Source organism: Carassius gibelio, chromosome A14 (genome assembly GCF_023724105.1).
Source record: "Carassius gibelio isolate Cgi1373 ecotype wild population from Czech Republic chromosome A14, carGib1.2-hapl.c, whole genome shotgun sequence".
In the NCBI taxonomy this organism is placed as follows: domain Eukaryota; kingdom Metazoa; phylum Chordata; class Actinopteri; order Cypriniformes; family Cyprinidae; genus Carassius; species Carassius gibelio.
Genome location: NC_068384.1, coordinates 24,891,692 through 24,907,417, shown reverse-complemented (window position 1 = coordinate 24,907,417; position 15,726 = coordinate 24,891,692). Strand labels below are relative to the sequence as shown.

The 15,726-nt window shown below is 36.2% G+C and overlaps 2 protein-coding genes across 3 annotated transcripts in view; both read left to right on the top strand.

Annotated features, from left to right (window-relative positions):
- The window catches only part of LOC128026950 (ligand-dependent nuclear receptor corepressor-like protein), a 473,072-nt gene that overhangs the window by 405,397 nt on the left and 51,949 nt on the right, over positions 1-15,726 (top strand). The gene's annotated exons all lie outside the window — the stretch shown is intronic.
- LOC128026947 (neuroligin-3) overlaps positions 15,256-15,726 on the top strand; it is a 197,254-nt gene continuing 196,783 nt past the window's right edge. For both annotated transcript variants that reach the window (XM_052614249.1, XM_052614248.1), the window contains exon 1: positions 15,256-15,511. The gene's annotated coding sequence lies outside the window, so the exon portion shown is untranslated. The remainder of the gene's footprint in view (positions 15,512-15,726) is intronic.

Genomic DNA, 15,726 nt, shown 5'->3' with positions numbered 1-15,726 from the left:
TATCAAAGCACAATAAACTCATTTAACCTTTTCCATGGCCCATATTTACAAAATATAGACTTGGTAATGGTAATCCATACTCTGGTCTCCAGAGACCAAGTCAATCATTTTGATCCAAAATGCTAGAGAAGGGGTACAGAGAGAAGTGCTTGTTACACACAGTGACGTTCAGTGGTAGTAAAGCTTTTATAAAGGGATGAATGAGTACTGAAGGTGTGAGGAAGTTATGCTTCATCAATGCTTCCATGAATTCATATATCACCGTGTGATGTAATACAAAAACTTGAAGCAGAAGATGCTACCTTCTCCTCATTCCCTGAGTTGTTGGCCATTTTTTCAACATGCCGGTGATGATATGCATTCTTCCGATGTGAAAATCTTTCAGTGGACATTCTTGAGCACCTGTGGGGGATTCTGTAGAGACGAGCTGAGCACCACTCCCCATTAAAGACCAGGGCCTTTAAGGAGGTCATCCTTTAGGAGTTAAACAGGACAGATGTGAAAAATGTGTCATAAACTCGTACATTTTACAGGGTAAGAGCAATATACTTGAATACTAGAATATTATACATTTGCTGAATTAAATCTAGGGTGTACTCAGTTCTGCAATCCTTCATTTAAACAAAATTGGCAAATTTATTTTACATAAAATATTGGCATATATTTCTTTGTTTTTATTAAGTTTATGTTCAATAAATTTCAACTGTTCAAAGCTCACACACAAATACACACTGTTTGTCTGCTGTTGTTCACTTGGATTACAGTACCTGGAAACGGGGCATAACTAACCTTTGCTCTGTTGTTGTCGGCTCCTCCCATGTGTATTTGTCAGTATTTATCTTCATGGTTCTCGTCATTGTTCCCTGTGTCTTGACTGCATTCCTATGATAAGGTAAGGACAACAATCATTCACAATCATCTGTGAAACAATGGCACATTGGAAGAGTATGTGGATGCTTTTTTGGAACTCTATCACAAGTTATGCTGCATTGATGAGGCCCTGAAATACGTCTCAGCCAGATGCTGCTGATGAATTAGGGTCATCGGTCCCTGGTGGAATTTATTGTTTACACGCTGTTGATTTGTGGATTATTATACACCTTGGGTGTAAAATTATCCACACCTTCCAAAAAGATAGTCCAGACCTTCCTACTCCTTCAGATGCTCCTTTCTATTGTAATGCCCCTACAAGGGTCCAACAAGGCTGTAAAGACTGTAGCCTCTAACATCAGTTGCTAGTGTGCCTCTTGGAATCAGGGGAATGAGGTTTAGCTGCGATGCACTTACTAGCTAGCCTACTCAACCGAAGTGCTGAATGTTCAAGAACAAATGCACATGAAAAAATTAAATCAAGCTGATAAGATCAAATAAGATAAGATCCATAAATGTGCATCCCCCTCAGTAGAAATCGCAGACCGGGGTCACCTGGATCGGATCAAACTGGCACTTTAGCTTCTGCGATTAAAGGAGCAGAGCCCCTCCCTCCATGTGCTTGCCACACACACACATTGTTTTTTTTTTGTTCATTATGCTATGTGTTTTTAAAACATGCAATCAGCTGCTCATTTTTCACAAAATTAACCCTGACAGAGCATGTCAGGTTCAGGAGATTTGAAAATGTACAGCCCACGTAAAAGAGCTCATAGTAGCAATTCAATTTAAGTTTTTGCTAAATAACAGTGTAGTGACAAACATTATAAACTTATCTACCCAGCCCCCACCCCCACCCCCACCCCCCAAAAAAGAACATTGACACTAAATCTAAACTAAACTCTTTTTTTTGTTGACAAGAGTCTGGTGTAGGGTTGTGACATAGGCTATTCATTTTTCATATCACGTTAATTGCTAAATCTTTTCAAACGGTAAACATATAATTGGACTTTATTGTTGTTCTTGATATTGCTTTAAGAAACTAAATTCAGATATTTAAATCAATCCAAAAATTAATTATGATTAATTATAATTTATGTTTTGTAGTGGACAGCAGATTACAATGCCCAGTTTATGGCGGGGTCCTTCTCTGACCACAATAGTGGACAAAAGCTTGCTACATTTTGATTGTATCTTGGTGGACTAACATCTCATTGGTCAAAATGCAGTTTCTGCCCTTCACCCACCTAGAGACTGATTCCTATGTTTTGGACTGTGACCACCATAAAAATTCCTTAGGACCTCCAAAGCAGCAGTTGGTGAAACAAAGAGATGACAGAGATCCATCCAAATCCATACATAACTGTGTTTCCAAACCTTAAAACTGATGCAAACTACAACACACTCTGTTTTATACTTATTCAGAGAAATGCTTATCATCCAAACATGTGTGTCGGTCTATATTAAGACATTTAATTTCAAGTTGTGATCATTTATGCTTAAGAGCATTGTTAAATGAAAAGCTGCATAGTCAAGCACAGATAGCTATGCACTGTATTTTACAGTTATAACAGCTTACATTAACTCTTCTTTGTCACAAGATGGAGCCATTGACTTACTTTAATTCAGTTCAGTGTCCCCTTTTTTTAGGATGGAAATGAAAACTGTGAAATGCTGTTTTGTCAGATACTGTCAACAGTTCTAGTAAAATACCTGGAAGCTTAAGGCCTTGATACATTACTTGGAACAGGTCAAAAACAGTCTGAAGAGGAAAAAAATATTGGTTTTTATCTTAGTTTTAGTGTAATTATTATTATTGATAACAGAAAATATGATGCATATTTTAAAAAGACATTGCAATAAAATATTCAAGGTCTTTTGAATGTCTTTTTTATTCATAGTAAGTAAACTTAAAGTTAACACTGACTGACAAAATGTTTTAGTTTATTCTTACGTGAAAATTTTGCTTTAATATTATAGTGTGGTCTTTATGATAAATAATCTTTTTACTTTGTAGAAATGTTTTTTGTCTTGGGGAAAATAATGTTTTTGATCAATGTTAAGTCTATAAGGTTTGAAACAATCAATCAGTCAATCAATCAATCAATCAATCAATCAATTTGTCTTTAACAAATTTGAATATATTATTTTAATTGGTTCCTTATTATTATTATTATTATTATTGGTACTTAATAGGAAACATGATGCATATTTTAAAAAGACATTACAATAAACTATTCGACAAAATGATTGACAAAATGCTTCAGTTTAATCTTGTGTTAAAATCTTGCTTTCAGATTATATGTACGTCTTATGTCTAAAGAAAATACATTATATTGATTAAGTATGGTACGGTCTTTATAATAAATAATTTTTTTCTCAGGAGACAATTTTTGAGAAGCAGGAGAAGAAATCTCATTGTTGTCTAGGAGAAACAAATGAGATATTAAAAATATCTCCTTTGTGAGTTTTTTATATGTGCACTGCTTCTGTTTGCTAATGAGCATATCAATCATACTTTCCTCAACTAAGAATGCAGTTTTAGCTCTGCGTAATGAGTCTTTATTCCCTCGAATCTTAATTTGTTACTGTGTAAATGTGCTGCTGAGAGTGTGTTCAGTTCCGTTTTCCAAGAAATCCAGGAAGAGGTCCATATAAAAATCATTTAAAAGCACATAATGTTCTGTCACCAAAATGAATTCTTTGTGATTTTGAGTTTTAGACATTCATTTAGGTTTTGTACAACATTAAATAGAGTCTTCCCTTGCACCAAAGAATTTCAGAGCATCCAGAGCCAGTGTCTTCAGTTGCCTAGCAACAACATCCCCAGTGAGGACCAGCCATGTGATGCTGTCTGGGTTTGTGAAGGTAATTCAGGGGGCAATCAGATTTTAAAATAAGTCCATCGTGGGCGGGACCTGAACTTTACATAATTATTGCTGTGAGCTAAAACTGCCGATTCTGGTTGGATGCATGTCAAAGCCAATATTAATACGATGGCATTGGCCCTAGAAGAGAAGTTTAACCACTGACCTGATCTCTGCTCATGTAACTTAAGCATTTTCACAGAGGTTATCCTGACCTCACACAGTCAGCCCGTCAAGCTCTCTTTGCTTTCATTTTATTCGTCGTTTTGGCCCTATGTTGCAGAAGTGCATCACGTGGATTTCATTTCCTCTAGAGGTTTCAGAAATTCTCTGAAGCCAATCATTTGTTTGCTCTTGGTGTTTTGCCATCTGTTTAAGCAAAGAGAATTGGGATGCACATACAAAGCAAAGCTTGCCTTTAAACCAGAGGCATGATTTTTCATTAAAATGGTTTACCTTTATTAAAGGGCATATAATATAATAATTTTTCCCCCTTGTTTTTCCAGGTTTTCCTGCCTTTCTCCATGCTCTTTTAAAACAATTCCACACTGCCTTCAGCAAATCACCTACTCTTTCAAGCCTTTCCCCATCCCTGTGCTTATTAAACTTTCATGGCTGATTTTTTACTTTGATAGCATATGCATATTGTATGGGAGGTGGGTGGAAGCAGGTTACACCATGCGACTTGACCGGCCGCGCTGCTTTATTGCTCGCTTGACTTGAAGCTCTGCATTTTGTCACTATTGCTTCATGTCAGTATTATAACATGACGTGCACGTTTGGTTGTTGTGCTTTTCAGGGTTTCACAGTGATTTCTAAAAGTCCTAGTGCTAACGTTATGATTAACCAAAGATATAGAGCAAACATTTTTAAGCCACTCGACAGTGGTGAGTTAATATTATTTAAAAAAAATATATATTCTCCATATTTTATTCTATTTTCAATAACTGTCATCTTTCCTTTATTAAATAAATCCATAAATGCATATGGTACACAAGTTATTGAAGCAGATTGGGGGAATTTATGACTGCAAATGTTCAGTGCTATTATAAGCTCAATCAATTTCTTGCTGTAAAACTTGAGGTTGTGGTAGATATTACATCACTATGAGGTGGCAGAAAGATTTTGCTAAGTGGAACATGATCCTGATACTATCCTATCAGTAAAAATGTGTTGCCATCCTTGTATTTGGATGCATATGAAGAGATTTAGCTGGCAAGTCTGCTGCAAAGACTGAAAAGAGATGTGGGAAGAGTGTGATGTCGCGTCCAGGCGCCATCAAGCCAATCACAAGCAGGCAGCAGCCACTATGTGCAGGCACTCCTGCAGATGTTCCCTGATGCATTTGCACCATTCTCCCTTTCCCTTCTAAAATCACTTTGTCACATAGTAATGCATCATTTCACATACTGAATTTTTTAAATCTAGGCTGAGAAATTCTTTCTGAGCAAGCAATATCCATTAGGGGGAAAATTATTCATGTGATTCCTATGCATTATTGATCAGTTGATGAAGAAAAAGATGTCCTCCTCATTTTGTCATTATTGTTGTCATCTAAAGCCGCACCACAAAGGACTGGATCTTCAATTGTCAGAAAGTTTTCCAGCAGCTCTGAGAGATAGGTGAGAAACGGCTGCAGATTAGATAGCGATTGGTCTTCAGGTGGGCTTGAAGCAGAAAGGATGTGATATTGCAGGTCTTCTTGTCCATTATTCTGTGCTACATGTGCAAGATTGCCTTCTCATGCAGACTATGATTTCTGCATTTACATAGCATCATGTCATTATCACAGTATCATGTGAGAGCAAAGAGCAAGTAGTTACATGAGAGCTTCTAGAATGAATGTGATAAACATCAAAACAGAGCAGGTGTTTCAAGGGTTAAAAAAATTATTATAAAACAGATCCTGTATGATTGGTCAGTGTATCTTTCCAGCAATGCTATTCAATATAGAGACAGATTTTATGCAAAACATGTTCATATACTTGCACTGTAAGAAAAAAAAGGGAAATGTTACTAGTAATTTTCCACCACAACATTATCTGTTAAGTTTATGGATTTTCTTTATCGCTAAAGCACAACACAATGTAAAGTGTAATTCAAAATAAGGCTAAAATAACAGTGAAAAAAAAAATCAATATGGAAACTGAATATTAACAAAGAACACTGTGCCCTATTTTTACACACTTTTCTTAAGAGTATTATATGAACACACAACATTTAAGGTTCAGTCACATTAGCAACATATTGCAGGGAAAAAGGTCAGTTTTCTTTTTTTAGAGATGTCTGAAGCACAGCTCACAAAGATGTCATTTTCTACTGGTCAACAGGGCAAATCCATGTGAGCATCTTGAAAATGTGCTAAATCTGCATGGGGAACTTTTCAACTACACCCAAAACTCTCAATTGCACAGATTCCTTTGGATTTCTAGCACACACAGAATTTTGCAAACAATAGTGAATGTGAACACAACTTTATGTGGGGTCTACAGTATATCTTCAAGTGAAAGGATGACATTTAAAGACCTTTTGAATGGCCTGATGAGTGCCGTTTTCTGTCCTGTCCGGGAAATTAGGATGAGAAATATCAAAGGACTTTGTAACTGCAATTCTATGCTATTGCTGGCTGGCAGTATGTGGTATTAGAAGGAGGCTTTTATATATCATTTTTGAGAGCATTATAATAAATAAAGTATAGTACAAAATAATAATAATTATAATAATAACAATAATAATTGGCATATTTTCCTGTATGAGGAATATACACTTTAATGTGTATAACTGTACTGTATGTGTGTGCCTTGTAGGAGTAGCATAGCATATAGATCAAAGCTAATAAACAAGGATTGAAACCCACCAAACTCTCATGAGTGTCTTGTTGGGAATTGCTATTTGTACTCACTTCACCCTCCAGCCCATCTGTTAACAGGAGCAGAAAAGTAAGAATACTCTACATAACTTTTGACTTATTCACCATTTCCCACTTCCCCCCTATTCCCATCACAAATCAGTTTGAAGAGGCATTTGAAGGTAGGGAAAGTGATCTGATTCAAAACCATGTTTTGTCATGCTGGTTGAAAGTCTCTTCACATCCCGACAGCAATCGCTAAGTTAGGTCATCTAAATGTATTTATTTTTATATTGTCTGTGGAAGGTGTTGGACCATAAAATGTCCAATCATATCCCTTGGTCCGAGGGCTACAACAGAATGTCCTACCTAGTAGGGATTTTCTCCCATTTAGAAACAAAAGCATCAGTGAGGTCAGGTGCTAACACCGGGCGATGGGACTCAGAATTATCAATCCAAATGTGTTCAGTGGGATTCTGGTTTGGGTTTTGTGCAGATCACTCAGGTTGTTCCACACCAGACCAGCATCTAACACTTTACGTACCTACATTCTTAAAAATAAAGGTTTGCATATGGTTTGACCCTATGACCCTTTAACATCCATGGATCAGTGTAAAAATAATAATAATAATAATAATAAAGGATGTTTGTGATGATAGTGTATATAATTATCAAAATAAAAAGCTTAAAAAGTGCATCATGTTGGGTTGAATATGAGATCAAAAATACTGCTAAGCACAATAATAAGCTTCTACAACAGTCAGACTGCTCAAATTGAAATGCAACCTACTGAAGCAGCGCTAGTTGTGTCCGCAAAAATGGCAGTGTTGTGTTAACGGTTCCTGCCTCTCTCGTTTCGTTGCTCTGTGACAAAAGGAGCAGATGGAGGCTTTGCAGGTGGGAGAGTCTGGAACTTCTGTTCCTCTGGACGCTGGAGAAATAAAGCTGTGAGTCTATCTGAATATCGCCCTTGCTGTGAGCTCTGGTACGGATGCTGATAAATGTATACACGCAGACTCTTGCACTACTGAGTTTGGACTCACTGGAATCATGTTCTGGAAATCTTGTCTTCTCATTATAAAGGTCAAAATAAGATTAGCATTGAATAATGGCTTAAATTTCAGTCTGGTTTTCTTTGGAACAGCACACTCAAAAACAAAAAAAACAAAAAACAAATACTAAATGGTAGTGAGGTTGTTTTTTGCTTTAATTATATAATAAATAAAAAGAAAACAGAATTGAAAAAGAATAGAGCAAGCTTTTTTAAGAAGACAAGCAGTTAGTAAATGAATAGAATGCAAGTTTTTTAAGAATAGAATTAGAATAGAGCACATAAGTCTGAAGTAATGAATTTAGGAAAATGGGTGCAGAGCCAGTAGTGGTTTTGTAGGCAAATATTAATGATTTGAATTTTATGCGAGCAGCTATTGGTAGCCAGTGCAAATTGATAAACAGGTGTGACGTGCATTCTTTTTGGCTGCTGCGTTGTTGATTAATTGTATAGGATTGATAGAACTGTCTGGAAGACCTGCCAAGAGAGCATTGCAATAGTCCATGATGAAACCATGGGTTCGATGGAACAACAAGCAGTTCTGGCTTGGCAAGGTGAGTTGAAAGTGATGGTGCTTCATCCAGCAAGAAATATATTTCAGACAAGCTGAGATGTGAGCAGCTATTGTCGGATCATCAGGATGGAATGAGAGGTAGAGTTGAGTGTCATGAACATAGCAGTGATATGAGAAGCCATGTTACTGAATGACAAAACCTATTGATGCCATGTAGACAGAGAAGAGAAGTGGTCCAAGAACTGAGCCCTGAGGCACACCAGTAGTTAGATGTCACGACTTGGACACCTCACCACTTCAAGTTTACTTGAAGGACCTATCTGATAGGTTAGACTCAAACCACTGAAGTGCGGTTCATGAGATGCCCTTTGCCAATAGAGTTGAACTGAGGATCTGGTGGTTAACCGTGTCAAAAGGAGTGGACAGACCAGCAAGATATGTACTGAAGATTTGGATTCCGCTCTTGCCAGTTTTAGGGATTCAACAACTGAGAGCAAGGCAGTCTCACTGAATGTCCACTTTTGAAGTCAGACTGGTTTCTGCCAAGGAGGTTGTTCTGTGTGAGAAAGGCAGAGACTTGGTTGAACACAGCTCATTCAAGTGTTTTTGCAATAAAAGGAAGAAGGGAAAACGGTCTGTAGTTCTCTATAAGAGATGGATTAAGGGTGAATTTCTTAACTAGAAGGATTATATGAGCTTGTCTAAATGTTGTGGAAAACTTTGCACTTATGGTTTTAATTTTAAAGTCGGCAGCTGTTAGAGTTGATGAAAGAGGGGAAGGAGGAGGACAAAGGGAGGGAAATGTTTTAAAGAGCATGCGAGAATTCAAGCAATTGTTAATTTTTTTATGATAGCATGTCCTTTTAGCAGTGGAGGCATAAGTGAATATGAATTATATAATATGAAACCTTCAGGGTTCAATAAGGTACAAAGATATACCTTTTGAAAGGTCACCATACCATTGACAGCTTTTGTACCATTTTTCTTTTCTTCAAGGGCAGAATGAGTACAGATGATGAATTATTTATTTATTTACTTATTTATTTATGTGTTTTTCTTTTGGTGCTTGCATCATTATGATAATTGTCTGTTTTGTGTGTTTACCCATTTCCTGTGTATTTTTATCTTACCTTCGTCTGTTACTTTCTGACTGTCAAAATGTCTCTCCCAATATAATTAATAATTCATTCAGTGGCTTCTTTGATGTGCTTCTAGAAGCTGTGTTTTCTCCTAACCCCTCGATAGCTCCTGACAGTCCATGGTTCACCTTGCACAAACCTCTATGCTCTCTATAACAATGACCTCCTCAAAACACATTTATGAGATGGGTTATTTATATCAGTGTCCTGATATAGCAGAAAAGACAAAATCTCAATGGAATCATACATTTAATGTACAATACGTCTGATTCACAGTTATATTAAGTAACAACTAACCTAAAGGAATAGTACGCTTAACTTTATAATAACTTTCATTTATAAATCATAAACAAACATTAGTTAATATGTTTTCACAAAGCTAGAAATATTAGATAATGTTCTTGTTAATGTTTACTAATGAACTTGCTAAACATTACTTATTGATTAACATTTGATCATTAAGTGTCAGTTGAAATGCTTATAAATGTCAGTAAACTTTCAGTTCATATGATCTTCATTTGTTGGTCTTTGTTTGTTGTGTAGACCTCAATGTACACATCTTAACAAATAGACTATTAATTAATTGTTCATATTTTTGCAGTAACCAGTATCTAAAGTGGAACTATTCATCATTTGCAAATGTTTATAAATTATTACTAACCATTTGGTATCTTTATGGGCATTGGAACGATGTTTGTGTAAAGCGTGGCTGGTTAAACATATTAATTAATAAAAGCTAAATGCTTGCCAAATATATAAAATAGCATAATATATTGTAATTTTGGTGCATTTTTTTTTTTAATTATTATTGACTCAGCACTCTAGTGTACTACTCTTCTGTATATCATTGGACAGGATATTCCTTGAATCATAAATAAACAGGGGAAAACATAATTTTTAAAAGAAAATATTTGTTAATTTATAAAACAATATAATATAAACAGAACCGTGTTCCCTTATCATAATCAATTAGACCCTTTAACCAACATAACCACACCACCAAACCTGTCCCTGACCTTAACCTATCACAACCTCAGTAGCAGCAAATGTGTTGTGCATAAAAAAAAAAAAAACTTTTACTCATTTTATAACATCTGTTAAAATCAATTGTAGATTTTCAAAAATCTAGCATAGAATTGACAGTTTAATGACATTTGCAAGCATTTTAACTTACGTGAAATAATGATTTGTTTGAACATTATCTAATGTTTAATAAGTTTATTAGCAAACATTGACAAGCACATTATCTCACATTTCTAACTCTTTGAATATATATTAATTAATGATCCATCAAGAATTATATAATGTTTGTTAATTAATTCAAGTTACTATAAATTGTTACCAATGAAATATATTGCACCCTATTCAGTGACATTGGCAAGTTGCATTCTGGGAATCCATCTGTTGGCACCACAGGACATTCAAACTTCCACATATCTAAATGTGACCTTGTTTGTATACAAGACCTTCACACCAAGGGGGGTCGCAAATGCCTTCGGTTCATCTCAATTCATATTCATCTTAACGGTGGATGCTCAGCTGGTTCAGGACCCCCCAGAAGTGTGCAGCGTCTTCACATCTTTTCTTAATTTTTGAGCCAATCATCTGAGTCATAATTGCTACAGTATGTGACTCTGTGAATCACTCTGGAGCTGCAGGTTACACATGATAACACTAACATGGCATCACAAAAACAAATACGGTCTCAACACTCCACTAGTATTTTGATATAATAAATGCAGCCTTGGTGAGCAACAGAGACTTTTTTTCAAAATCATTTCAAAAAATCTTTCCAACTCCAAATGTCTGAATGGTGGTCTATGCTGAAATATTAGTAAAACATATTTATGGGAGCATTATTCCTATAATGAAAGCAGTTTTCATGTTTCTAAGTTTCAGAGCTAATCAAACCCTATATCTTATTTTGTTTTCCCTCCCGGGCGATTGGAAGTTATTATACTGCCTATAATATTCTTGTTTCAGCAAAAGGAAGTTTTGCTTTCCTTTTTATGCTGCGTAGGGAAAAATATTTCCCATAAGCATAGCTGTTCTTAATAGTTTGTGTGAACCCTCAACCAATCAAATGGTACCATTAAGTTATTTAAGAGAGACAGCTTTTTATTTGGGTATCATCATAAAAGGAACATTATGTTTTCTAATATATATGTCTTAAACATATATAGTACTTACATCTGTGCTTATATTTATAAAATAATGGAGGAGGCCCAACACAACATGAGAAGAAGATATTATAATATAATGTAAACTGCTTTGTGCAATTTTTTTTTTTTTTTTTTTTTTTTTTTATCAGTGCATACAAACATTAACAGCTTCACTTTTCTCTTACATTTATTTACAGTTGTGCATGTGGCAGAGGATTTTCTTCAAAGTAAATTACAGTGCATTCTACACATTTTATGTGTGTTTCCTCAGAATCAAATCCTTGACATTGACATTGCTAGTGTCATGCCCCAACAGTTGATCTGCAGGAACAAAATTTTCCATTTAAGCACAGCCCAGGTCACTTTGACGTCCCATTGTGCGGCTGTGACTTTGCATGCCTGGCTCTGTACATTAACCTTCAAAACAGCAGTAAATTCTCAATTCTCTGGATGAAAGCAACCTTCTGCTCTCTGCAGAAGTTTACATTGCTTGCTTCTGAGGATTAAGTTATTATACTGCTCTTTGGTAAGGTATTCACTACTAAGTAAACACCAATGATTGAATATCAAGTATATGAATGCAAACTAGAACTGAACTAAGCTGGATGGTGGCACTATCATCTTCTGTAGAGCCACTTCACAGCTGAATCACATCTTTCAACATCGACACTGGTATTGAACTAAACTGAATCAACATTGAACTGATTCAAGCTTAATAATGACATTGTTACCTTTTGTAAAACTTACAGTTGAATTCAACTTGTTTCACATTGATGAAGTTCTCACTGTTATTGATCTGAACTGAACAAAAAAAACTGTCTTTAGCTAAATAAACTAGAGACCAGTTAAATGCCATATTATATTTAAAGGGGTCCTATAATGCTTTTACAATTTTTAATCTTTAGTTAGTGTTTAATATTGCTGTTTGAGCTTACAAAAATGATTTTTGCAAAGTCAACTCCAAAGGGAGACATTTTGACAGAAAACACTTTTCAAGGACTACAACAAATGTCTTGTTCAGATTACAGTGGCCACAGTTTGTACATCTGCTCAAGATGAAGAAGAGCTGCTTTAGTAGCATGTTGTCGCCATGTCACAGTTATAGTAAGGGGCATTGAATCCATTTGTTCAACTAAAAAAACTGTTAAATTTTATTAAACAACCAGACAGACTATATGCACTGTACCTCTAGCCCTTACAACCTTGTTTTCATTCCTGTCAAAAACTAAATATGGCACTAGCCTGACTAAGGCCTATCATCTTTTAGAGCTGCTTTACAGTGGAATCTGAACTGTCTTGTTGTTGAATTTCCATAATTGTCATTGCTATTTCACTCTCTGAAGCTCTCTATGAGCTGCTTTAGAAATAATGGTGACTTTATAGACATTCATTACATGTATACTGATCCACAATTACTTTACACCCTCCCAATTGCCTGTAAAACAATCACAATTCACAAGGATTGAAAACTTGCTGAAATTAGATTCCGGTGGACAGTGCAGAAGTCCATTTACAGGCAGTCCCAGTCTACTGGATCCACCTGCAAAGCCCTGCTCACTGACATTGGCAGGTTGCATTCTGGGAATCCATCTGGTGGCACCACAGACAGGAGGAAACCTGCTAATTAGCTCTCTCTGTAAAGGGGTTGGGTCGGATCAAATTCCCAGCTGTCATTAAACATACTCAGAAAGGGGGAGAAGGATGAAAAACACTAGGGATCCAATGCTCTAATTCCTGTTTTTAGAAGAAGGTATCCGATTGTGTTGTGCTACACGGGCTTCATACAAAGAACCTCTGTGAGAAGCACCGCAGAGTAAAATACTGGTTCATTGGGATGTGTGTTCTGTAATGAATTGCTTTATTGTTGCTTTGTGTGGCTTTTGAAAGAGGAAAATCCCTCTGTGTCACCTTTGGCACACCTTCATTTCAAACCCCCGCAGAGCATCACAGAGACAGAAGGCACAAAATCGCATGAGGTACTAAAGTAAAGCGCAAATGACAAAACAAAATATGCATAAATATACATAATAGCTCTCCGATGACTGACTTGCGGTTAGGCAACGACAACAAATGCACTGTAAGTGGCTTCAGTCATTTTGGAGGGAAATATAAAGGCCAGAAAAGCTCAATTTTGGCGATTAAAGCTCGCACACTGAGAATTCTCAATCTCCTTTCCCTCGAGCAAGTGTGTTCACACACATGGCCTGCGCAAGCATTCTCATTCAATGATTAAATTACTGTTTTATCCAGGAAGCTATAGCAGCCATTCAGATCCAAATGACTTTAATTTCTGCGCTCTGGTTGCCCAGTCACCGAGTCGACAACGACTGCTTGAAATTTTAACTCTGATCACCTGGCTGCATCCCACAAATCAGAATTTGCCTTCGTTCGTGTATAAACTGAGCAATGAGAATTCAGTTCTTAGGCCACTTTTTCAAAACTCTTTACACAGCGAGCACAACATCAGTCTATGTAGGCTAAGCTCTGAATCATTTATCTTTGTTTTGGCACATAATGCATTCATTGAGTACATCTGTCAAATTGCATGAATTATTTTGCCACTTTGACACAAACTTCACCAAAACTTTCTGTACTGTGAAAAGCACATGTCTACATACTGTTTTCAAAACTGTTAAACATACAGTAAGTTCAAAATCTAGTGCAGTACAAAAATGAATAAAATATAAATTTTCAATATTTCTACAGTAATAACAGAAAAACATTCTGAATGTAAAAAAATCTAATACTATCAGATAAGTTGCATGTAGCTGAACATCTTCGCAAGTGTTAAAGTAGTCTTTCACTTTCATTACCATCTATTCAAAAATGGAACACTTAGGAATAATTTTGGATGGATCATGTAATATATGCAGTGAATTATAAACAGTAGAGTATCATTCTTATGCTACCTGTTATTAGAGTTTTTTTAGGTTGTTGTGTTATGTGTGATAAGGTCTGTTCATTTGGAAAAAAAACCTTTGCTAGTGTAAGAATTCCTTCATTTGAAACAGTAATTAAATAATTTTGTATTTTTTGTGGATTTTAATCTGAAATTAACTACTGTTGATTCAAGTGTCAAGTTGAAAGATGGTTACTGTTAGATAACCGTGTGAAGAGTTTTGAAAAAGTGACTTTAGTATTGACAAATGTGTCCTGGTGATTGTAAAAAACTGTAATATGAAGTCTTTTGTTCAAACTTTTGTGTGTGTGTAACAAATTTCATGCAAAAAGCACTATATATATCTATATATCGATATATATATATATATATATATATATATATATATATATATATATATATATATATATAGTTTTTAATTAAAATAAACAAATAAAGTCATGTTGTTTTGACACACATAAGTAAAAAATATGAAATACATAGCTAGATAGAGCGGTTTGAGTTATCAGCAGACTGTTATTGTGACAACATGCCCCACAAGGTAATGGTCTATATATAAATTATCTTTCAAATTAAAATCTACCCAGAGAAAAATATTTCCTGAAGTACAACGTGTTACATTTAGCCCCTGGCTCCCCTATAAATCACACATCATTTAGTCAAAATGAGATTGCTTCAGTGTTTGGGTTATTTTGCTATTCTGCTCTTTATATGGCTTTATTGGTTTTATGTTGTGGAAATGCAATGCACATAATTCAACAACAAAAAGCTCTCTATAGATGTCCTGGAAAGCAGGGTTACTCACACCCCCTCTATCCTGCATGCAGCATGTGTGTGCGCTTCTCGGTTTCCTAGTAACCCGCGCCGGGTGCCGGCGTTCCCGAACACTCAAGCGTGACCGCGCAGCGCGCACTCGTGAAGCTCGTATGGGGAGCTCACGAACACGCAGGACCGGAGCACCAGGATCATACGCGCATTAAAAACAGGAGAATGTGACTGGAGTGTAAAGGATGAAGGATGCGTTCGCTAGAAAAGGTCACACGAATTGCATGAAGAAATCTTAAGACAACTGCCACGGATTACCACAGACACACACGCATCACGGCTTTTTTAGGGAACAGGAATACCAGGAATGGAGGATTTGATATTTTACCAGAGCAGGTGAGTTGTTTATAAGGATAATGCTTGTTTATGAGGAGAAGTTATTAGTCACCATATTAGTCACGAACATACTGGATAAAGCGGTGCGCACGCTATGTCTTATCCCAGCATCTCTTATGTCTCTTATGCCTCTTAACAATTGGGTGAACTTCAGTGTTCCCTGCGTCTGTGGCGAGGAGATGTGCAGTTCCGTAGATGAAGAATGGGTGAAGCGG